At 50.5% G+C, this 23,109-nt stretch overlaps 1 protein-coding gene across 19 annotated transcripts in view; it reads left to right on the forward strand.

Moving 5' to 3' along the window:
- Nucleotides 1–23,109, forward strand: part of INPP4A (inositol polyphosphate-4-phosphatase type I A) — a 153,669-nt gene that overhangs the window by 14,087 nt on the left and 116,473 nt on the right. For 3 of the 19 annotated variants that reach the window (XM_055378456.2, XM_055378457.2, XM_063695598.1), the window contains exon 2: nucleotides 9,516–9,609. The exons of the other annotated variants lie outside the window; for them this stretch is intronic. The gene's annotated coding sequence lies outside the window, so the exon portion shown is untranslated. The remainder of the gene's footprint in view (nucleotides 1–9,515; nucleotides 9,610–23,109) is intronic. 19 annotated transcript variants of the gene reach the window in all.

Consider the following 23,109-nt stretch of genomic DNA (forward strand, 5'->3'; position numbering starts at 1 on the left):
CTCAGCACACTCTTTGTGGCCCGCTAACACCTGTCAGGATGGTAGCCACCACACGCCCAAAGGCACCCGAAGTGCTTGATTTTGACTGACTTTTACCACATTTGCCACCAGTGTGATTGGAGCATTCATGGAGCACAGAATATGACACCAGGTCAGGATTGCGTAGTGCTCAGGCAGAGCTTTGTCCTTCGGAAACGCCGCTCACTCGTGAGACAAGATGGATAGTTCAGGTCTGGACTGGCCCAGGGGTGGGAGTGACACTGAGTAGACCTCGGCCGGGGGCTTGCCCTTAAACCAGTGGTCCCTGCACCTGGGAAAATCAGCACTCTGATTGCCTCACCTGGTTTCCCGCCCACTCCTCCCTACCCTAGTTGAGTGGCCTAAGAGAGGGTAGAGTTCAGGGAGCTATTAGGAGGAAGGGGGTCGCCGCTGAGTAGCCAAAAGGAAAAACAACATGAAAGTAAGAAAGTCTACCAGGACACCCTGGAGGGCTGGCGTGCAGAGTGCTGAGGGGGACACCTCTGTCCGTGTTTGGGAGGCCCTCTTACCCTCTCCTCCTTGGTGTGCAACTGGTTAGTAGTAATTCCTTGAGGGTCTGGAGAAGTTGCTCAAGTGTTAGATTCTACTTTACTGCATGCTACAGGGGCATTGTGTCCCACAATGGCATTCACAGTGTGAAGATTGCCAGAGTTCTCTATGGACACACCCTGCGAACATCATGGATCTGGGCTGTCATAAGACTTAAGCATCCTTCAGGGCAGGGACGATAGCTTGGTTTTCTTTGTATGTCCGGAGTGCCCCACTGTGCCTGGCACAAAATAGGCATATAATCAATGTTTGTTGAGTGAACGAATGAATAAAGCTAGTCTGTCCTTGTCAAAGTAGCAAGAAAAGCCTCAGCCTCTCTTGGGAAGACAGCCTGCTTCCCTGAGGTCAAGTTGAGGTTCAGTCTAACTGAGGAGAAGGAGGGGAGACCAGAATCCACTGCACAGCTGCTGCCCCAGTAAGTTCTCAGGGAGAAACCAGAACTGTCAGTTTGTCCCACTGTGCTTGTCAAAGGCAGAAGCCTGTTCTCAGCAGTGACCTTTTTTATCCTTGGCACACAAGCCCTTTTGTCCAGGTGGCTGGAACCTAGGGCTGCTTCCACTTCTCTGGGTGAGAAGGTGCCACACCTTTGGGTTTGGTCATCGTGTGTGTGTGTGTGTGTATGTTTAAAATTAAAAGTAAAAATTTTCCCCATATACATGTACATGTACACATATATGCAAGTGTGGTATTATAGGTGCAAGGGTGCAGAGAAGCCTAGTAGGGTAGGGGCACCCAGGAAAGGTGGCCTCTTCCTCTTGTGGGTTTTGGGGAGCATCACAGGGCCTCAGGGAAGGGTGAGTTATGTGTCAAGGAAGGGCAGTGGCTCAACCTGGGGGTCTTCAGAGATAAATGAGGAGGGACTGGGGCAATGCATCAGGAAGGAGGCTCAGGAGAGGCAGGGCCAGATCACCCGGGGGCTTGAGCCCCTTCAGGCCTTTTGTAAAGTTTGGGAATTCATTCATCCTACACTGGAGGGTGTCAGACTTTTTTAAGACTCTTTCATTCTTTTTGTTTGTATCATTACTTTAAGTGACAGAAGCAGTTCCATAGTCATTTTCATGGTTTGGGGAGACCCTGTCTTAGATCATAGTAATTCTTACAATAATGCCTGTGCTCTAACCACCAGTTTTAGGGGATTGTGGGCCGCGACTTGGCTTCCTTGTCTCCTCTCCGTGTTGGCTTTACAGTTGTGGATGCTGGGGCTCACCCAGCGCTGTGTGGCAGTGGGTCCTGCTTCAGGATGTCTACAATGCAGACCACAGGGCAGGGTGTCCCTGCCACCCATGGGGTCAGGGGTGAAGCTGTTATCTGTGAAATGACAGAAATGAAACCCAGCACTGGAGAAGAATCGTCTGCGCCCCCTCTAATCCACCTGTGAAACACTGTGCTGAAACACCATGAGGAAGAGGAAGCATTGGGGTGTAAAGAAACCCAGAAATACTGGTTTCTAGAAATGGTATTAATTGTCTCAGGGGCTCTCCCTACAGTGTGAAATAGCTGGCTGGGCAGCTGCAGCCGGTTCCCTCTTCTCCATAGTCACGCCCTTCCCATGACCTCATGGGGTATCTGCACAGTGGGTGCAGTGCAAAAAGACACAGTCAAGCCTGTGAGCCAGTAGCTGGCGAGGGGGTGGTTTGGTAGTGAGAGATGATTACAGGGACAGGGGTTGGCTCATAGTTCTGCCACACCACCCTCCATCTCTAACTGGGACTCTGACTTGGAATATAGACTTCACTATGCCACATGATGTAGTGACATGGCAGAGGAGGCAAACAGAGTGGAAGGAGACAAGTCAGAGAAGAAGGAAGTGAAGGGCGGAGAGCAAGGGATGCTCACTGCCAAGGCCATGGCAATCACTGCCAGCAACAGGTGTGGGCCTAACTTTGATTCTGTCACCTGCAGGGGTGCCTGCCCCAGAGCAGGGCCCCTTGAAATCTTCCATCTCCTTATTGGCTGTGCACTAATGTCTCTTGGAGAGACTTCTCAAAAACCTCCCTGTACTTAACTTGGTTTGACACATTTGATAACATTTTATGTTTTATTTTTTAATAGGCAAACATTTTCATGGCTTAAAAATTGTAAAATATAGCAGGATATGTGGTAAAGCCTATTTCCTACCCTATCCTCTAGCCATCCATGTCCCCTCCCTTAAGACACCAATGCCATGTGCTTGTTGGGTTTTTTTCTGAAGTTACACTGTGTATATGCCAGCAGGCATGCGTGTGCAGACATGAGACAGTTTTCCACACCCCTGGTGCCATGCTGCATGCTCGCTGTGTGCCTCTTCTGACGGTTTCACTGGCCCACAAGGAGTTTTGTGTTCCATTGTCCAGCTGCATGCTGGCCTGCTGCCAGGCTGTGCTGCAGATTCTTCAACCAGTGCTCTCTGGATGCCTGTTAGCCTCTTTCCAGCCTGTGCTTCGCACTAATACGTTAGTTCTGTGAAAGAAGCTGCACCCCCCTTGCTCTGAGGTCTGGGCCTAGGCTCTGGCTGGATTGAGCATCATTCTAGCTGGAAAAAGAGGGTGGGGTTAGACAACGTTTTTAAGCTTCTGCCCGTTTATTTCAATTATGACCTGGCCTGTAGGGTTTTCTTTGGGAAATGGACAGTTAATGGTTAGATACTATTTGTAAGGCACATGTCTCTAAAATATTACCTTCTAGTGGCCGGGCGTGGTGGCTCACGCCTATGATCCCAGCACTTTGGAAGGCCAAGGTAGGTGGATCATGAGTTCAGGACATCGAGACCATCCTGGCTAACACGGTGAAACCCCATCTCTACTAAAAATACAAAAAATTAGCTGGGCGTGGTGGCAGGCGCCTGTAGTCCCAGCTACTCAGGAGTCTGAGGCAGGAGAATCGCTTGAACCCAGGAGGCAGAGGTTGCAGTGAGCCGAGATCGTGCCACTGCACTTTAGCCTGGGTGACAGACGGAGACTCTGTCTCAAAAATAAATAAATAGATAAAAATAAAATAAAATATTACCTTCTAGTTACACACAGACCTTTTATTTTTTTAATTATTATTATTATTTTTTTTTGAGACAGGGTCTCACTCTGTCATCCAGACTGGAGTGTAGTGGCAGGATCATGGCTCACTGCAGCCTCTGCCTTCCAGGCTCAAGTGATCTATCTTCCCACTTTAGCCTCCTGAGTAGCTGGGACTACAGGTGTATGCCACCATGCCTGGCTAATTTTTAATTTTTTTTTTTGTAGGTTTGGCTATGTTGCCTAGGCTGGTATTGAACTCCTGGGCTCAAGCAATCCACCTGCCTCAGCCCTTCAAATTGCTGGGATTACTGGTGTGATCCACCATGTCCGGCCAACACACAGACATTGTATTTTTTTATTTATTTTTAATTTTTAATTTTTTAAAATTTTTATTCAAGACAGAATCGTGCTCTGTTGCAATCTTGGCTCACTGCAACCTCCACCTCCCGGGTTCAAGCCATTCTCCTGCCTCAGCCTCCCAAGTGGCTGGGATTACAGGTGTGTGCCATCACATCCGGCTAATTTTTGTATTTTTAGTAGAAACAGGGTTTCACCATGTCGGCCAGGCTGGTCTTGAACTCCTGACCTCAGATGATCTGCCCGCCTCGGCCTCCGAAAGTGCTGGGATTACAGACGTGAGCCACCGCGCCCAGCCCACAGACATTTTAAACTAACCTGTAGCATCCTGAGTGAGGCTTGTCAAAGCTGCTTTTGACCCCAGTTTCAGGTACATTGGCTCTGTTGGGCTTTCCTCTGCCTGGCCTATCAAGCGGCCAACTCAAGCTGCAGGTGCAAGGGCAGATGGTTCTGCAGGGACCTTAATGACAGCCAGGCCCAGGAACACACAGTGCTTGTGTGGAAGTCTACATTTCAGCTGTGATGGTGTCTCGCTGAGGCTGGTTCTGGCCATGCCCTCCCAGCATTTCAGCTGTTCCAACCAACGTGCTCTGCATCTCAGAGGGAAGGGAACGGCCTGGGCAGCACGTTGCACATACATTTTGGAGTCATGTTGGTTGGTGGTCTTCAGTTTCTGAATCTGTGATATGGCATGGTCATTCATCACAGGCGAGGTGATGCAAAGTTACCAACTGGGAGCACACCTGCCCCTTCTTATTCACTCATGCAGCAGGTAGTTTTCAGGCACAAAGGAAGTGACTTGTGGAGCTGGCCCTGGGGTCTGTCTGTAGGAGAGCAGGAAGTAGTAGCCACCTGCGGAGGGCTCACAGGCATGTGCCTGCGAGACTGCTTACAAGCTCCTGTGCGGGATTTAGGGCAGACCAGAGCCATGAGCCTCCGTGGACAAGTGAAGGTGTGAGCTGTTAGCCTTAGGGTCTGCTGCATGCGGTGCTAGGGGCTGAGGAATACTGAGGCAGCTCTTCCTCCAGTCTCTGCTCGCTCCGTGCACAGCCCTTGTCTCCTGCCTGATAGTGGTCAGTAGTCAGTTGGCTTAGGGCACACGGTCTCCACCCAGTGAACCTGGCGCTGGCAGAAGCTTGTAGAAGAATGGGTGCAAAAAAGATATCTCAGAGGGCCTGCAGATGGCTGTTTTTAGGAAGTGAATAGGCTTCTTCTTTTTCTTCATTTTTTCTTTAAGATACTCTTGAGGTTTTGAGGCTCCACCCTGAGCTCTTTGTGGCTGAGGGCTGCTGTGGCTTGGTGAAGGGGACAGTCTTCAAATCTTGCACAGGCTGGGGAAGGTTGGGACAGCACAGCCCTGAGTCTCGAACAAAATGGGGCAGAGGGGAGGGCAGGAGAGCCGTCAGATTCACGGGGCCACATCCTCGCAGCAACCCAGGGGAAGCTGAGGCCCCAGGGTCTGCATGATGGAGGCCGAGCACGACGGAGGAAGTGGAATTATTGCACATGGTGGGTTTTGACACTTGGGACTCGCTCCTCAAAGAGGAAAATCGAGAGTGGGGGTGCACAGAGCAAGGGCTGAAGAAACAAAAAGCAGGGGGTTTAGGGGAGAGATAAACCTCTTTGCATGAGTCAAGCTGAAAAGCAGTTTGGAAGGTCAAGTGCTAGCCAGTGTCTTTTTTTGCCTGCCCAGCCTCTTCTTCTGCCATGTCTGCCCTGACAGGGGCAGAGTTCTCAGTTCCCATGTCAGAACTCGGCACCAGCTTCTCTGTTGACAGTTGCAAAGCCTGTGGCTGAGAGAAGTACTTGTGCTGTGTTTCTGCAAGGTAAGATGGCCCTGATCACAGCTCATGATGCCTGAGATCAGGAGGGTCTGCTCCATGAGATATCAGCAGAGGCCATCCTGTGAAATATTTTAACTAATTGAACTGAATGTTGAAGACAAGGCCTGTGGCAGTGTTGTATTTATAGGAGACAAGCTGAGAGTCCTTGGACAACCTTGGAAACTCCTTTTTAGGACAGAATCAACTGAGACGATACACACGAAGGAGCTTTTGTGAGCAGAGTACAGAGCTCGTTATTGCAGTACAAGGTTGTAGGTTTTCACACAGCTTTTGAGGATGGGTTGGTGGCCCAGGGAGGATGTCAGGAACTGTCCTTCACTAATGGGGATTCTCGAGTTCCTACCACGTGCCAGATAGCGTGCTGATTGCTTTGTATCCACTTCCCTTTTAATCCCTTGTATTAGCTTCCTGTGGTTGCTGTAACAAACTCGGTGGCTTAAAGCGAGAGGAACTTATTCTCTCACTGTTCTGGCCTCCAGAATCACTGGGCTGAATCAAGCTGTGGGCAAGGCCATGTTCCCTCCAGTAGCTTAGGGCAGAATCCATTCTGTGGCTGCTGGCTTGCCTCGGCTGCCGGCCCCTTCCTCATCTTCACACCAGCAGGGTAGCATCTTCTCTCCGTGACTCCGCTTCTCTCTGCTGTCACACGGCCCTCTCTTCTCTCCGAAATCTCCTGCCTTCATATAAGGACATTTGTGATGGCATTTGGGGCCTACCAGTGTAATCTAGGATAATCTCATCTCAAGATTCGAAACTTAATTGAGTCTGCAAATCCTTTGCTGTATAAGGTAACATTAATAGGTTCCAAGGATTTGAACGTGAACCTCTTTTGCAGGGGGCATTATTTGACCTGCCATACCTCACAGCAGCCTGATGGGGACCATACTGTCCCACATACAGTGGGCTTAATGAGGAAGCTGAGGCTTGGGGAGGCCTAGGGGTGGCCATGGTCCTTTCCTCTCCCAGACTCTGGGGTAGCTGACTCTGGGGTCATTTTGTCACATTGCTGGGCACTCACTTGGTGAACAGATAATCCCCTGTCATTTTACTATGTTGTTACATGGGTTTGAAAAAAGAGTTTTTCAACTCTCTGGCTGAGCCCCTGTTCCTGTGAGGGCCTGTGGTTTTTCCTCCCGGCTCCACCCTGGTTTCGGCGCAGTACTTGAGCGGACAGTGGCTTGGGTCTCACTCTAGCGCCCTCCCCCTTCCTCTCTGGCTGTGTGCCCAGGCTGGCCCTGCCCACCTTGCTCGGTCTCTGCTCCATCTGCCACAAGTCTCACTCCAGCCCTCCCCCCAGTTGCTTAGGAAGGGACCTTCTTGTTATGTTTTTTGTTTTGTTTTGTTTTTTGTTTTTTTGTTTTTTTCAAATGGAGTCTCACTCTGTTGCCCAGGCTGGAATGCAGTGGCGTGATCTCTGCTCACTGCAACCTCTGTCTCCTGGATTCAAGCGATTCTCCTGCCTCAGCCTCTTGAGTAGCTGGGACTACAGGCGTACGCCACCACGCACAGCTAATTTTTGTATTTTTAATAGAGATGGGGTTTCTCCATGTTGGCCAGGTTGGTCTTGAACTCTTGACCTCAAGCAATCTGCCCGCCTTGGCCTTCCAAAGTGCTGGGATTACAGGCGTGAGCCACCGTGCCTGGCCTTGTTATGTTTTTTAAGCTAACCCTGTAGAGCACTCACTGTGCACCAGCACCTGTTGGCTCAAGGGGGTGACAGACATTCCCTATCACAGATTACAATGAGTCACCGGCATTTTTGGAATTTCACTAAGTGTCGTTGCTGTGCTGTGCCTCAGCATGCAGCACTTCATTTAATCCTCTGGACACCTTGAATGATAAGTGTCTGTCATCCCATTTTACCCGTGAGAGAATTGCGGCTCAGAGAAGTTGTCACCCAGCTGGTTGGTGGCAGAGGTTTCAGAGGTCTTTCGGTGCATAAAACCCTCACTTATGGTTATGCCAGGTAGGGCTTGAAGGGGATAGACCCATCACCAAACTCACAGGAGAGAGAGGAGGGCACTGACAGGTGATGATATCTATCTGTCTTCTTTCTGGTGGGGACCCAGAGTTTTATTTCCATCTCTTTTTCTTTATTAATGCTTGTCTCACACTTATGTATTTTTTGGGCAGTCCCTGAATAACTACACCAGGCTTCTGAATGCCGAGTTTCTTAGAGTAGCCGGGAAAGGGCCTTTTTCTTTTCCTCTTGGATGTTCTCTTAGTCTGTTTTGTGCTGCTATAAAAGAATACCTGAGGCTGGGTAGTTTTTAAGGAAAAGAGGTTTACTTGGCTCACAGTTCTGATGGCTGGAAGGTTCAAGACTGGACATCTGCATCTGGTGAGGCCTCAGGCTGCTTCTACTCGTGGTGGAAGGTGAAGGGGAGCTGTCGTGTGCTGAGATCACATGGCGAGAGAGGAAGGAAGGGAGCGGGGTGGTGGTGGTGGTGTCCCAGGCTCTTTTCACAGCCAGCTCTTATGGGAACCAACAGAGTGAGAACTCACGCACCCTCAAAGCCGGGGGTGGTTGGGGGAGGGCATTAATGTATACATGAGGGATCTGCCCCCATGACCCAAATACTTCCCATTAGGCCCCACTTCTAACATTCGGGATTAAATTTCAGTGTGGAGTTTGGAGGGGACAAACATTGTGCTCTTGTGCCTGTGCCACACTTTCCCCTCCGTCCCCCTCATCTGCTGATGATTCATCACACTGTTAACTTGGTCTCTCCATCTGTTTAAACGCTTTCTCCTTTCCCCTATTATGTTGCTGTTAAGACTGTGAAGCTGTCAGCAATGTTAGCGACACCGTCCACATGTGGGGACAACAGGTCCAGTGAACCTAGCATCATCAGTGTCCTTTGCCCTTGGAACTGAGTGGAAATTATCTTCTCAGCCTCCATGGATTTAACTTCTGTGTTCTTGATGTGAAGCTTCTTTTCTAGAGTTTTTGCATATACATCCCACACATACACTTGCATTTGATTTTCTTGTCTGTATATGCACACACAACACACACTTGATTTTCTTGCACCATAATAACGTTTTTCTGATTTTAAATTAGAAAAGGACAAATGAGTTGAATAGTTATCTATTAGTTATAGATAATTATCTATTATCTAATTATTATCTAGTTCTCTATTATCTAATAGTTATCTATTAGTTATTAACTATCTAATAGTTATCTATTTCTTGGGAACTTAAGTACCAACTTAGTGGTAATTTTACATGAAATGAAATGTTCTCTGGGTTCCAGATAACTTATAAATGGGCTTTTAGAGTACAGCCTGTTGGTTGAACAGGCCGTAAGTTCAGCCTCATCTTTGTCGAGTTCCACAACTAAGTTTTACAATTATTTATGAATGATAGTGCTTAGCATACTTTCCAACTCAGTGAGACCATGAACTAATTGAACTTGTAATAACCCTGAGTAAATCTTAGTGGACTAATAGTAAAACTTTGAGGTTTTACAGTAAGAAAGTGAGATCCTTAGATATACCAATTTTAATGTCTCAGTAAAGAAAACAATTTTATTGATTGATTGATTGATAGATTGATTGATTGATTGAGACAGGGTCTTGCTCTGTTGTCTAGTCTGGAGTACAGCCATGTAATCATAGCTCACTGCAGCCTTGAACTCCTGGACTTAAGTGATCCTCCCACTTCAGGGTTCTGAGTAGTTGGGAGTACAGAAATGCCTTACCATGCCTAAATTTTATTTTTTATTTTTTTGTAGGGATGGGGGTCTTGCTATGTTACCCAGGGTGGTCTTGAACCGCTGGCCTCAAATGATCCTCTCACCTTGACCTCCCAAAGCGCTAGGATTTCAGGTATGAGCCACCATGTATGGCTGAAAACAGAAAATTTATAAGGTGCCACTAGGGGAGGGTAATAAAGGAAGGAAGGGGAATGAAATCCAAACCAAAATAAATGCTGTGTAGTGTGTGGCTGGTGGGTCGTATTTCTGATTCTAAGAACTGTGGCATTTCTTTTTGATGGTTCTGTTGATCCTGAAACCAGTGAGACTGCAGTTTGTGAAGGATGATGATAGAAGTCGATAACTCCTCATGGTTCACTGCTGGACCATGAGTTTAGCTGTAACTAGATGCAAAGCTCATGGCTGAGATTGAGAGCCAGAGAGACCCAAAGTCTCTACATCATGCCCACACTGGTACTTCCAGCCTAGGAGGCGTGGTGAATGCCTCCCAGGGTGGTTGCTGAGATGGCTTTGAGCAGAGCAGAGATGAGCCAACCATGGCAAGATAAAGTGAACAGCTGGGAAAAGGGGTTTTGGGGGCTGGGGGTAAGGGGAACTGGAATAGTGTTGCAATTTTCCCCATCCTGGCTGTACCTTACCATCACCTAGGGGCTTTTGAAAAACATGGCAGCCTGCCCTCCACCCATGCTGTGCTAATTAGTGTAATCCTGGGTGGGGCCAGCATGACATTTGCCACCTTTCCCATGAGGTGATTTGGAGGTACAGCTGGGGTGGAGAGCAGTGGGCCTTAGAGGTTTAGAACCCAGCCTCCTGGCTGGGCACGGTGGCTCACACCTGTAATCCCAGCACTTTGGGAGGCTGAGGTGGGTAGATCACGAGGTCAGGAGTTCAAGACCAGCCTGGCCAAGATGGTGAAACCCCATCTCTACTAAAAATAAATTAGTCGGGTGTGGTGGCTGGCATGCGCCTGTAATCCCAGCTTCTCGGGAGGCTGAGGCAAGGAATGGCCTTGAACCTGGGAGGCGGAGGTTGCAGTGAGCCGAGATCGCGCCATTGCACTCCAGCCTGGGCAACAGAGCAAGACTCCGTCTCAAAAAAAAAAGAACTTGGGCCGGGTGCGGTGGCTCATGCCTGTAATGTCAGCACTTTGAGAGGCCAAGGCAGGCGGATCACCTGAGGTCAGGAGTTCGAGGCTAGCCTGACCAACATGGAGAAACCCTGTCTCTACTAAAAATACAAAAAAGTAGCTGGGCGTTGGGGCGCATCCCTGTAATCCCAGCTACTTGGGAGGCTGAGGCAGGAGAATCCCTTGAACCTGGGAGGTGGAGGTTGCGGTGAGCTGAGATCACGCCATTGCACTCCAGCCTGGGCAGCAAGAAAGAAATTCCGTCTCAAACAACAACAACAACAACAAGAACTTGGCCTCCTGATGAAATAGGCCCACCTGTTTCAAATCCCCACATATCGGTGTTGAGCCAGTCTCTTAGATGCCGAGCGTCAGTCCCCTCCTTCTCTCAGGCTGTGAAGGTGAACTGTGATGTGCAGAGCTGCAGCATGTTCTGCTGTGCACCAAGGAGGGTTCCACAGTCATAGAGGCATAGTCATGACTGATGTGAAAGGGCCAACAGCACGTGACCTCCTGCCCCTCTCCGTCCACATCTCACTTGGTAAAACTACAGCCCTGGTTCTGGCCACTTCTCAGCACAGTGGCCTGTGGCTGGAGAAGAACACATGACATGATGATGAGTCTGTAAATTCATGACCACAGAGCTCCAGTGAGCCATTGGGAGTGCTTGGCACTCAGAGTGTTTCCCTGTGGTCCTAGACTGGGGAGCGGCCCCTGGATTTTAAAGAGCTCTGGACCCAGTGGTGCAGGTGGGGAGACCTGGCCCCTGGAGGCTGACCCAGTACAGGTGCAGCCCCACCTGGGGCTCCCTGATTGGACTCCTGCCTCAGGAGGGGCATGAGACTCACTTGGCACTGCTTCTGAGCTCTAAGTCCTTGCTCCTTAGTGGTCTGTCCCTTCCCTCCGCAGGGAGGCATGGCCCGCTGGGCTTTGGCCCCTGCAAGGAGGCCTGGCGGGGCCTTTCGCCTTCTCAGCCAGGCACTGAAGGAGCAGGAAGGGGAAGCATGATACCAGGACCACAGGAAGAAGTGGTGCTGAGTTGGGTGGTCGCTTCCTTGGTGTGACCTCTGGTTAGACGTGGTTCAGGGCCATGTTGCAGGAGGAGCTGGAAGACATTTCTTTTTTTCTTTTTTTTTTTTGTTTTTTGAGACGGAGTCTTGCTCTGTTGCCCAGGCTGGAGTGCAGTGGCGTGACCTCAGCTCACTGCAAGCTCCGCCTCCCGGGTTTAAGCTATTCTCCTGCCTCAGCCTCCCGAGCAGCTGGGACTACAGGCACGCACCACCACGCCCGGCTAAGTTTTGTATTTTTAGTAGAGACGGGGTTTCACCACGTTGGCCAGGCTGATCTCGAACTCCTGACCTGGTGATCCACCCACCTTGGCCTCCCAAAGTACTGGGATTACATGCGTGAGCCACCACACCTAGCCACTGGAAGACATTTCTAAAGAAACCATCACCATCCTTCTCTGAATAGGTTTCAGTGTGGTTTTATGTTTGTTGCAACCTTGTTGACCTGTAGTTTCAGAAACCAGAATGGTTTGGCCCGAGCTTTTGATTTGAGATCACACTAAAATAGTTTTAGCTGAGGGTGTTGGAGGTGCCTCCTGTGTATATGAGTGTGCGTGTATGTGGTGTGCCTGTGCGTGCATGCATGTGTGTGTCTGTGGCTTCACTGTAGATGGCCGTTGTGAATGATGTCCTGACCTGAGTCCTGTGAGAAACACTGTTGAATTACTTCACAGTCATTCCACACAGGAGAAAAGGATGAATGACCCTGTTGGGTTAAAAAATTGAGCTTTGAAAAGCTTTTTTCCCTTTGTACTTGGCAATCTCGCAAAGCTATCAGGAGAGAATGTGGAATTAAAATATATAGCAGGTGGGAGTATGGTTTTTTAACTTACACTTAAGGTTTCTGTGGTATCTCATCATATGTGGAATATTTCTGTTAGACCATCTGAGAATTTTAAGCTCTGGTGGATGGAAGTAAGGTTGCTTTTGAACAGAAGTCTGCCATGCCGCTGCTTCTCAGAGGCTGCAGCCTCAGGTTGAGCGCTCAGGAACCAAGGTCAACGCTCAGTGTGTGTTTGCCAAGTAGACTGCGTAGATTTGAAGTGCTTAGACTGGCTGTCTGTAAGCTTTTAAAATTCTTCATTTAATAATGTATAAATGTTGAAGCCTCCCAAGACGTTGCTGGCCCTGTTAGTAAGTTTGCCGCAGCCCCCTAGCTGCCAGGAGTGCCCGAGAACCCCTGTTGGGGCTGAAGTCACAGACAGCACCGTGGAGTTCGGGACTGTAGCTCTGAAATTCTGCCACAGGCCAAGCAAACTGCCAGGGGTCTGTGGTCTGGGGTGAGGACTGATTGAAGAGGTAACAATCTTGGATGACTTTGAAAAGCTCTGGGAGTTGCCATTGACTGTGATGTTGATGCTGGGAGTGTGCTGGAGGGCCACCTGTCCTTGTCCCTCTTTTTGTGCCCCACAAGGAGGGTGTAGGAATCAAGAGTTTCAGCTGGGCATTGGTCTGCTCCAACAAGGCCTCTTTTTGATCTCCCATGTGACTCCATTTTCTCGTTCTCTCCTGTGGCTGGGCCTGTTTCTGCCTGCCGTGGAGCAGAAGTGTGGTCCACATGGGTGGAGACCTACAGGGGCCAAGGAGGGCTGGGCCTTGAAAGTGATGAGCTTGAGTCCCTGTTGGGGTCCGGGGTTGGGGGAAGGGCACAAGGTACACAGCTAGGCTTGACCCAGCCCTGCTCCTGGGAGTTCCCTCAGAGAGTGCCCAGAGCAGAAGAGTCTGTGCCATGAGCACACCCACGGCAGCGTGCACAGACTCGAGTCCCCCAGCAGATTCTCTTGGCTGCCCTGGATGGAGATAGGGTGAAACTCTGCTGGGGAGAGCACAGTCCAGTGGAGAAGCCAATCTGATGTGGACAGATGAGCTCTGTGGCAAGTGTCCAAGGAACCAGGCTGGTGGTGCAGATGTCTGTCCCCTTCTGCTGAAGTGCTCTCTCTGTCATGCAGCTGTTCTTCATGTGTCCTCTGTCCTCTGGAAGATGACTTCCTGAGGGAGAGGCCACAGCACATATGTCTGTGTCCCCTCCCCTAGCCCCAGCCCAGGGCTCACTGAGGGTCTGTGGTGGGTCTTCAAATCTGTGCATCCTCAGTAGGAAGCATCTGCAGAAAGGAGGAGTGAGGTTTGAGAACCTGATATTCTCCTCTTACAGAAGAGGGCACTGGGGCCCAGAGAGGGCAGTGACTTGCCCAGAGTCTTGCAGCTTAGCTGGGGCATGGCTGGCTGTGGAGTCCAGCCTCCAGGCCTCCCTCTCCATGAGATGCTCTTTCCTGCTGCCCTGAGCTGCACTTCTGCTTGCCACAGTGTGGGAGTGCCCTAGGCAGGAGAAAGGAGTGTATTGTAGGTGCAGTGAAGAGTGAGGAGGGCAGTGTGGGTGCAGTGGAGAGTGAGGAGGGCAGTGTGGGTGGAGTGGAGAGTGAGGAGGGCAGTGTGGGTGCAGTGGAGAGTGAGGAGGGCAGTGTGGGTGCAGTGGAGAGTGAGGAGGGCAGTGTGGGTGCAGTGGAGAGTGAGGAGGGCAGTGTGGGTGCAGTGGAGAGTGAGGAGGGCAGTGTGGGTGCAGTGAAGAGTGTGGAGGGCAGTGGGGGTGCAGTGGAGAGTGAGGAGGGCAGTGTGGGTGCAGTGAAGAGTGTGGAGGGCAGTGTGGGTGCAGTGGAGAGTGTTGAGGGCAGTGTGGGTGGAGTGGAGAGTGAGGAGGGCAGTGTGGGTGCAGTGGAGAGTGAGGAGGGCAGTGTGGGTGCAGTGGAGAGTGAGGAGGGCAGTGTGGGTGCAGTGGAGAGTGAGGAGGGCAGTGTGGGTGCAGTGAAGAGTGTGGAGGGCAGTGGGGGTGCAGTGGAGAGTGAGGAGGGCAGTGTGGGTGCAGTGAAGAGTGAGGAGGGCAGTGTGGGTGCAGTGAAGAGTGTGGAGGGCAGTGGGGGTGCAGTGGAGAGTGTGGAGGGCAGTGTGGGTGCAGTGGAGAGTGAGGAGGGCAGTGTGGGTGCAGTGGAGAGTGAGGAGGGCAGTGTGGGTGCAGTGAAGAGTGTGGAGGGCAGTGTGGGTGCAGTGAAGAGTGAGGAGGGCAGTGGGGGTGCAGTGTAGAGTGAGGAGGGCAGTGGGGGTGCAGTGAAGAGTGTGGAGGGCATTGTGGGTGCAGTGGAGAGTGAGGAGGGCAGTGGGGGTGGAGTGGAGAGTGGAGGGTAGTGTGGGTGCAGTGAAGAGTGTGGAGGGCAGTGTGGGTGCAGTGGAGAGAGTGGAGGGTAGTGTGGGTGCAGTGGAGAGTGAAGAGGGCAGTGTGGGTGCAGTGGAGAGAGTGGAGGGTAGTGTGGGTGCAGTGGAGAGTGAGGAGGGCAGTGTGGGTGCAGTGGAGAGGGGCTGACACCGTGTGGTGGGCCACCTGCTTCCCCTCCTTACTCTGGGCACTGGCCATGATGGGTTACAATGTGGTCAGGGCCTCTCGGGAGGTGCCGCTCAGTGAGTGACCTCACCTGGGCCAGATGGTGACCATAAGCCGGTTGCTACCTCTGGAGTCTTGGTGGGTGGGCGGATGGCACCCAGGGTCACACAGCATTAAAAAGTGGATCCAGGCCTTTAGTATCTTGATTTTCCACTTCACCAGGTGATTGCATGAAAACATGTTGGAAAGGTAATACATGCGATTGGGGAAGATAAGGTTATTTACTGTGGGACATTTTCATAACTTCTGTTTGAGGGCATTACGTATCTCACATAATTACATGCTATGAAGGTATTACCTTTGGTCTCATTCAAAAATTACAAAGTGATATATCGAGAAGAATCATCTCTCCCACTTTGCCTTCCAGTTCCTCTCCCCAGAGGCAAGCAGTTTGCCCAGCATTTTTGTGAGCCCTTCGGGGGCAGTCTGCCATATACAGACATGGACGTTTTCATACCCTCTTTCTTCTGGAGTGTGCATTCGTTTGAGCAGCTTGTTTGGAAAGCTGTATATGCAGGTTGTGAAGTCACTTTTGGTTTTGATTTCAGCCTTCCATTCTTTCCCTTTCTGCATTTGTGGTATCTAATATCACCTTGACAGCCTCAAGAGTGGCCTGTGTGTGTGGGTTTTGGTGTCCGTGGTGCAGTGGGCGAGGGCCACCCGCAGCCTTCCCAGTGCTTGGTGAGGCCCAAGAGTGGATTTTGTTTTTTGAAGCAGGATTCTTACACAAAAGGACATCTCTGAAGTAGTTGGGGTTGGGAGCTTGCTTTTTGCTCTATTGTGTTGTCTTCTCTATAATGTGGAATATCTTAAAGATCCAGTTCCACCTGTGCTACGAAGAACCCTGGGTGGGATGAGTCCACGCTAGCACCACATGGCCGCTCACCCCACAGGCATTATGGGGAGAGCCAGAGCAGGTGAATGGCCTGCCCGGGGCCTCCTGCTTGGTGAGTGACAGACAAGACCCAAACCAGGCTTCTGGCCCTAGCCCTGGGCCTTTGTAGTACCTTGATGCCCTGGGAGGCAGCAGACCCATCTCACCTGGGTGCCATCACCCTGACATTTGGCAGCCTCTCTTTGCAGATTGCGATCAGCATCAGCCTGAGTGAGGTGCAGGAATTTCATAGTTACAGGTTGGTGTTTTTTAAAAAAATTCTATTTCATGGATAAAAACATCTTCAAATAAGTTTTCTTATGCACCAAACCCATCTGGGGCCCTGGGGGATACAAAAGTTATTTTTATTAATCACTTAATAAAAGCTTATTTGGGGTTCCTGCAGTGGCTCAGCTTTGTTAAAGATGAAGAGTTAAAGATGACTTAGGCCCTTCTCCTAAGGAGCTACAGGAGACAAGGGTGTACACTGTATCAGAAGTTTTTTTTCTTTGTGGCAACAGAAAGGGCCATGTCACAATAAGCAGAGGGTATTTATTTCTGCCTGGAAGTGGGTGAAACTTCGCAGGGAAATTGCTGTTTAAATTGGTCATGTAGCATGAGTACAAATTGTCAAGCAGACAAGAACGGGAGGGGCACTCTTAAGTGGAGCGGACAGCTGAGCAAAGGCATGGAGAGGGCACTTGTGAGATACTGTCGGAAGCAGCTTGTGAGTGTGGTACTTAGGAAGCTTGGGAGACAGAGGAGGGCCAGGAGATCCATCCTGGGTGCAACTTCATGCTGCATTCTGTGTGTGCCGAGAGCCACAGAGGGGATTTAAGCCAGGGAGTTATTAGTCCATTAGATTTACAAATTAAGAGAGACCTCTAAAACCCCATGGGCGGTGTTTCAAGTTCTGAGGTCATCTTTCTTTCTCAGCTATTTAAATTTGTCTCTTGACCAACCAGAATGACAGATGAGGTAGGAGAGGGAGCATAAACCTTGGAGGAAAGCAAAACTATGGGTAACACAGAAGGAGTCAGAATATAGTGCAAAATACATTTAATCTGGCTGAAATTACTTGTAAAATTTAGCAGGACATTGAACATTTACAGATACTTTGTTTTTTTGCTTTAGGTGTCAGTATTACATTGCATGACCAACAATGGTTGTAGTCTCCTGCTGTTTGCTGGGGCATGCTGGGCTGTGTGGGCAGGGCTGGGGTTCAGCCACCCTCTCCCTTCTACCTGCTTTTCTCACCTGGGGTGGGGGCTTTGGGAGGAGGGGAGCAGTACTACCCATGGTGGGCAGGGATGGGCCTCTGGGGCGGGGGGGCCTGTGTGTCCATCTTGCCTGCCAGTAATTTTAAATAACAGTGTGGAATGCAGTTATAATGGTTTTTATTTTAAAATTTTTTCCACAAATGCACTATCTTCTCATTTTTTTATCAAGGCTAATCTACAAATGTTTAATCCACCCACAGGTAATCCAGATTTGATGGCAGAATTTTACTGAAATCAACTCCAAATAGCTTTGTGGTGACAAGTCTTTGCAATGTGATTTTGCCTATGTTTTTCTCCTTAATGAGTCAGACTTGCCACATGAAATTTTTGCCATCCCAAAACTTTTTGAAGAATTTAATTAGAATGGGTACATAGGATAATGAAGATTCACATTGTAGAAACTTTTAAAATTTGAGTTTCGATTGTTCCTGGAATTTTAATTTCTCTTATTTGGTGCTAGGTGATTCCCAGTTTTAGGGCCAGGTGTTGCCAGGACACACAAGCCGGTGCTAGTTTGACTGAGCTTTAGGGTTATATATTAAAGTAATGCCTGGCTGGATGCCCAGTCAAACTAAGACATGCTAAGCTCCACATTTGAGCAGTAATGGCCCTGTTTGCTGTCCCTCGGGAGGGTTCACACCCAGGAGCTCAGAGCAGGGACTTTCTCCTCCAGGGTGGGCCCCTTGCTCTGGGGAAGAGCTCTCCTCCACCAAGCCCCCTTTAGGTATCCGGTCTCCAGCCACAGTCAGGGAGGCTCTCAGCTGGGGTGCTGGGACCCAGCCCTGGGGTGTGTGTGGGGAGGAGCCCTGCTTGGGGGAGGGGTGGCGCTCCTGGAGGCCTCTCCTGGCTCAGAGGGGAGTGATGGGCATTCTGAAGCGTGTCCAGCAGGGCCCACCTCCCTCTGCGCTCATGGTTTCCACAGTGGTTTCCCTCATTCACCATCACCTGAGAATGGCCAAGATAGCCTTGCCTCCCTTCCTGTCTTCCAGAAATTCTCATGGGGCCCTCCAGCCCATTCTCTTCCTGGCCTGTGACGATAGCGGGTTAAGTTTGTACTTTTAACAGATAATTAACCTTCTTCAAGGCCTTGTTTTCCGTTATAAGTGTTCCCTGTTCTCTGGGTACTCACAGCCCCTTCTTTGCTGTCCTTGATCCAGCGGCGTGGCCTGAGTGTCTCCATCCCCCTGTTTCTGGATGGCTAGAAGAGCCTCTGGGGTCTCTGATTGTCAGATGGCCTTAGCAGGAGTGGTAGTAGTAGTAGTGGCAAATACTTAAGTAGCATTTTTGTGCACTGGGCACATTTAGAGGGATTAAGTCATCTGGTTCTTGCAGTAACCCCATGAAGTAGATGATTCTGTAACATCCATTTCAGGAGCAGGAGACTGAGGAGCAGAAGGTGAAATGAGTTCTCCCTGGGGACATGTACCCTGGCGGGGGAGCAGCAGTTGGGGTTGGAGCCCGGATGGTCTGGCTCTGGGGCCATGCACGGCATGCTGTGTGCAGCTCCCCCGCCGTCCCGTCTCCCTGAGCTGCCTGCTTCAGGCACGCTTCTTGGCCCTTTGTCCTGAATGGTGTGGTGGTACAGCTTGGTCTTCCTGCCTGGTAGGGAAACCATGGCCATGGGAGTCCTAGTACTGAGCGAGTGACTGTTCCTGACCCGTTTCCAGATTCTAGGGGCAGCTCTACAGCCTTTCTCTGAGATACTTGGATACCATGTTACCAGACCACAGCCTAACAACAGAGGATGAACCAGAGCCTCAATGTCGGCGAGTCTTGGGCCATTTTGGCTGTTGATTGCCTCTCTCCTGCCCTGTATCTCCAGGAACTGTCAACGTTGGTCTTGTAGGAACTGCTCTCTCTTTGTGAGTGAACAAGACCATGGCTGTCTCAGTCCCTCCGTTAGTGACTGTCCTTGTTCAACCCAGAGTCCAGGAGTCTGATGAACAGAGGCTTTCTCCCTCTACCTCACCCTGCCTTTTACCTCTCCCTGCCCTGTGTGGGTCTTGCCCAGGAGACAGCGGTTGGATGAGGGAGGAGAGGCTAAGGGCCCCTCTAATGTGGACAGCCTGGGCCCTGCTGTGGGAAGAGAGCCGCATGGCATGGATTGGAAATGGAGAGGGCAGAATTTGAGTCAGGAGGACCACCAGCAGCCGTGCTAGCTCTTGAGGCCTCGATCTTCTGGCCTTTAAAATGGGACTGGAGTGGGAGGTGGATTCAGTGCGAGTGCAGTCCCTGCGGCCTGCAACCTTCTGTTACTGTGCGGTGCTGGTCTCCAAACTCCAGGTCTATTTTGTAGCCTGTTGAGGAACTGCCTCTGATCTCCCTAAAATAGGATGTGCTATTTTGGACACTGCTGTAGGTGGGAGGGATGTGTGTTTAAAGCTAAAATAGAGCGCACTTTAATTTGCGGGTGTTTCCTTTTTCTTTCTCAGCCACACTGTGTTTAAGTCACACTGTCCTCCCTCCCACCCAGGAGCACAGCCTCAGGCAGGCCCTGCTCTTGGTGGAGGCCTCGTCATGACTGATGAGGGAGATGGCCACCAGAGAGGAGGATTCCTGTCGCTTGGGACCAGGACTCCTCCAAGTCCAGGGAGCTTTTACAAGGCTCTGTTCCTGGATGGCTTTTCTGCCGATCTGAGGTCCAGGGTGTGAGAAGCTGAGCCAGCCTTGCAGTCCAGCTGAGTGCCTCTCCACCAGACCTGCGCTGCTGTTAGAGTCAAGGCGAGGCAGGGCTGTGGGGGTAGGGGTGGCAGAGCACACCCCTGATCCCTAGTTAGTGGAGTTAACTCTGGGCACTCCCTCCCCTGACTTTCTTTGCAACAAATCATGGTGATCTCTTTTGACCTTTTTGATGGTTACCAATGTGGCTGTGAAGAGGGTCCCTGCCCCAGCTGGGGAGAATAGGGTGAATGGGAGTAGGAAGGTTGAGGGGGTGAGGGTAGAAGGGTGTGATGGATTTCCAAGAAGGTTGCAGGTATGTGTCTGTCCCATTCTGTCCTGACTTACTGTGCATTCAGTTCTAGCTGAGCATGAATGCAGCCCGCACCCATGACTTTCTGTGGTGGTGCTATTTTTCTGTTTTTTGAAAAGAAAGAGGTCCAGTTTTTTTGTAGATTGTTAGGACTTAACTGGAAATAATTGTGTGAGTCTTCAGGCATCTTTCGAAGATGGCAGGCTAGAGATAGCTACTCCAACTTGAATGCCTAGCAGTCACCTAGAAGACTTGTTCAATGCAGATACTGGGCCCTACCCACAGGGAGTCAGCCTTCATAGGTTGGGCACTTCCTCCCAGCTCCTGGGTGGTACTGCTACTGCCAGTTCACAGACCACACTTCCAGTTGCCCTAGAGTGCTTGTTCCTGTTCCACTCCCCACTCAAGATATTATTCGCTGATTTTTATCACCTTCCCCAAACTAGGCTACTTATTTTGGTGCTAATTGGTGGCACTTCTAATTTTAGGAGTGTGGGGAGGTGCTCGTGTCCCCATTTGGCTGCAGTGGTGCTGATGGGGGGTATCTGCTGTGCCTTGGGTGGGAACTCCTCCTGTGTGTGCTTCGTGAGATATCCCGAGGCTACCCTACTTTGATGAGTTGAGCAAGGTGTCTTAGAAGCCAGGCGCTGACTGCTCTATCATAATTAGAAGCCAGTTAGCGATAAATACATAATCAGTGGCATCTCTGCATGGGGATGGCTGGTTTGAAGCAGCTTGCTCCAGCCATGGGAAACAGAGTTTTGACCCTACTATTTATGAACTGACAGTGTGGGCTGCATCAGGATCTTTCCAGGTATGCCAGGAGGCACAGAACCCACGAGTAACCTGCAGCCCACAGTTTCTGTGACACAGAAAGTGTGGTCAGGTGCTGGGAAATCATTTTCTCATAGATAAAACATCTGACACGCACCAGCTTTTCTGAAACAAATAATGGTTGCAAATGGAATTCGGGGTACACAGGATAGCAACAGATTTCTTCCTGTCCTTGAAGAAAACTGTCTCCTTTGTCCCTGTTTGACCAACTTCGATTGAGCTGGAGCCCTTTGTGCCTGGCCCTGGGCTGTCCCTTCCGTCAGGGTCTCTGTCTGGTACAGGGGTCAGCTCTCCCTTGGGCTGTGCACTTATCTAAAACTGCCTCCCAGACACCTAGTTTGTGACTTCCTAGAAAGCCTGAGACAGGAAGCTATTTTCTTAAGGCTTTAGAAACTGCCCCCAAACAGCGCAGAATGGCAGGGTCCTGCCCCCAGGGAGTGCTGCTTGAGGTCTGTTTCCTGCAGTCAGGGCTTCCAGCCAGCTTGCTGTCCTTGCCAGCACCTCCTCTGCTGCCCGCTAGACACGGAGCCTCTGGCTGACACCCTCCCTGCCAGTCCCAGAGGCCTGCCTTCTCAGCCTCTGCTGAAACTAAAGCTTTTTTCTGTTTCTGTAGGGCATTGGGTGGAGCCTTGCCAGGGGCTCCTGGTTCTGACTGTCTTGGGTGGGTGGGGAACTCAGCCCTGAGAGGTTGGCTCACTGAGCATTTACCATATGCTGGGCATTGGGCCAGATGTCTGTCTAGGATCAGTTTATTAATCCCCAGCTACCTGATGAGGTAATTATTATTCATTTCCATTTTGCAGAGGAGGGAAGGGATGCTCAGAGAGAGGTGGAGTGACTTACCAGATTTTTGTCTGGTGCCCTATCATATGCTCTCATGACACAGAGCAGCTTTTTGCTGTAGAAAGGACTGTCGTCATTTTACCTGTGTTAGGAACATCATCACTGACTGTGGTTCCCCTGCACTGACATTCTGGGCATCAAGGGCTGAGTCTGGGCTCTTTCTCCTATGGGTGTCTGTCCTCTCACTTGGCCCCAAGCCTTGGTGACCCTCTGTGCACTGAAGGAGTAAATGACTGAGGTGGCCAGCTAGCTCCCGTGCATTTGCACACATGGTCCCTCACTCCTGGCCCCCATCCCTTGCCAGGCAGAATGTGCCCGTCTCCAGTCCCTTGCATTGCTGGCAGCCTCAGACCGGAGAGCACTGAATCTTCCACTAGCCTGTCTTCTTGCCAGCTGCAGCCCCAGGGCGCGTGTGTCCGTCTCCGCAGCCAAACTCCCCCTGTGCTGGCCTGTGGAGGGTGAGTGGGGGGCAGGGCACCGCACACTCTGGACCCTTCCAGCCCCAGGAAGGAGTTGTGGTGCTGCACGTGCTCCATTCTCACATGCTTCTCAGGCTGCAGGCTGTGCATTACCAGTGTGCAGTTTAGGAAACTGAGGCCCAAAGAGAGCAAAGCAGCACCTGGGGACTGACCTTGAGTTACACAGGTGTGCTTCAAGTTCTTCTGCTAGTTACCTTTCAATGCCAACACGGGGGAGGGGGTGCCCTAACAAAACATAATTTAATCAGAGCACTGTGAACTTTTCCTGCATCTGACACGTCCATCTCAAGGTGGAGAGTGTCACCACCTGCTGCCCATTGTAATCCCTCACCCCGCAGAGAGGCCAGGAAGTGAACTTGGAGGAATGTGGACCTGGCGTGATCCTGTGTGGAGCAAAGATGTCTTCCTCTGAAAATTCCCTGGGGGGAAAGAAATGGCATACATTTCCTATACCAGTGGGGGCTTGGTCCCTTGGCACGCATAAATCGACCACTCTTGGCAGCCAGAACCCTCGCTCCTCCAGTTTTATTCTGGTTGCCTGTGGCTCTTGGATAATACTGTGGTCTCTTCGGGGTGCTGGTTTCTTTAGGGAGCTGCATTTGGCTTAAGGCTGGCATATGTTTTAGCTATCTGAAGTGGTTTTAGATATAAAGATTCAGTGACAGAATTCTCTATATAAAATGATTATATCACATTGAGCCTCAGTAA

Source organism: Gorilla gorilla, chromosome 12 (assembly GCF_029281585.2).
Source record: "Gorilla gorilla gorilla isolate KB3781 chromosome 12, NHGRI_mGorGor1-v2.1_pri, whole genome shotgun sequence".
Lineage (NCBI taxonomy): Eukaryota > Metazoa > Chordata > Mammalia > Primates > Hominidae > Gorilla > Gorilla gorilla.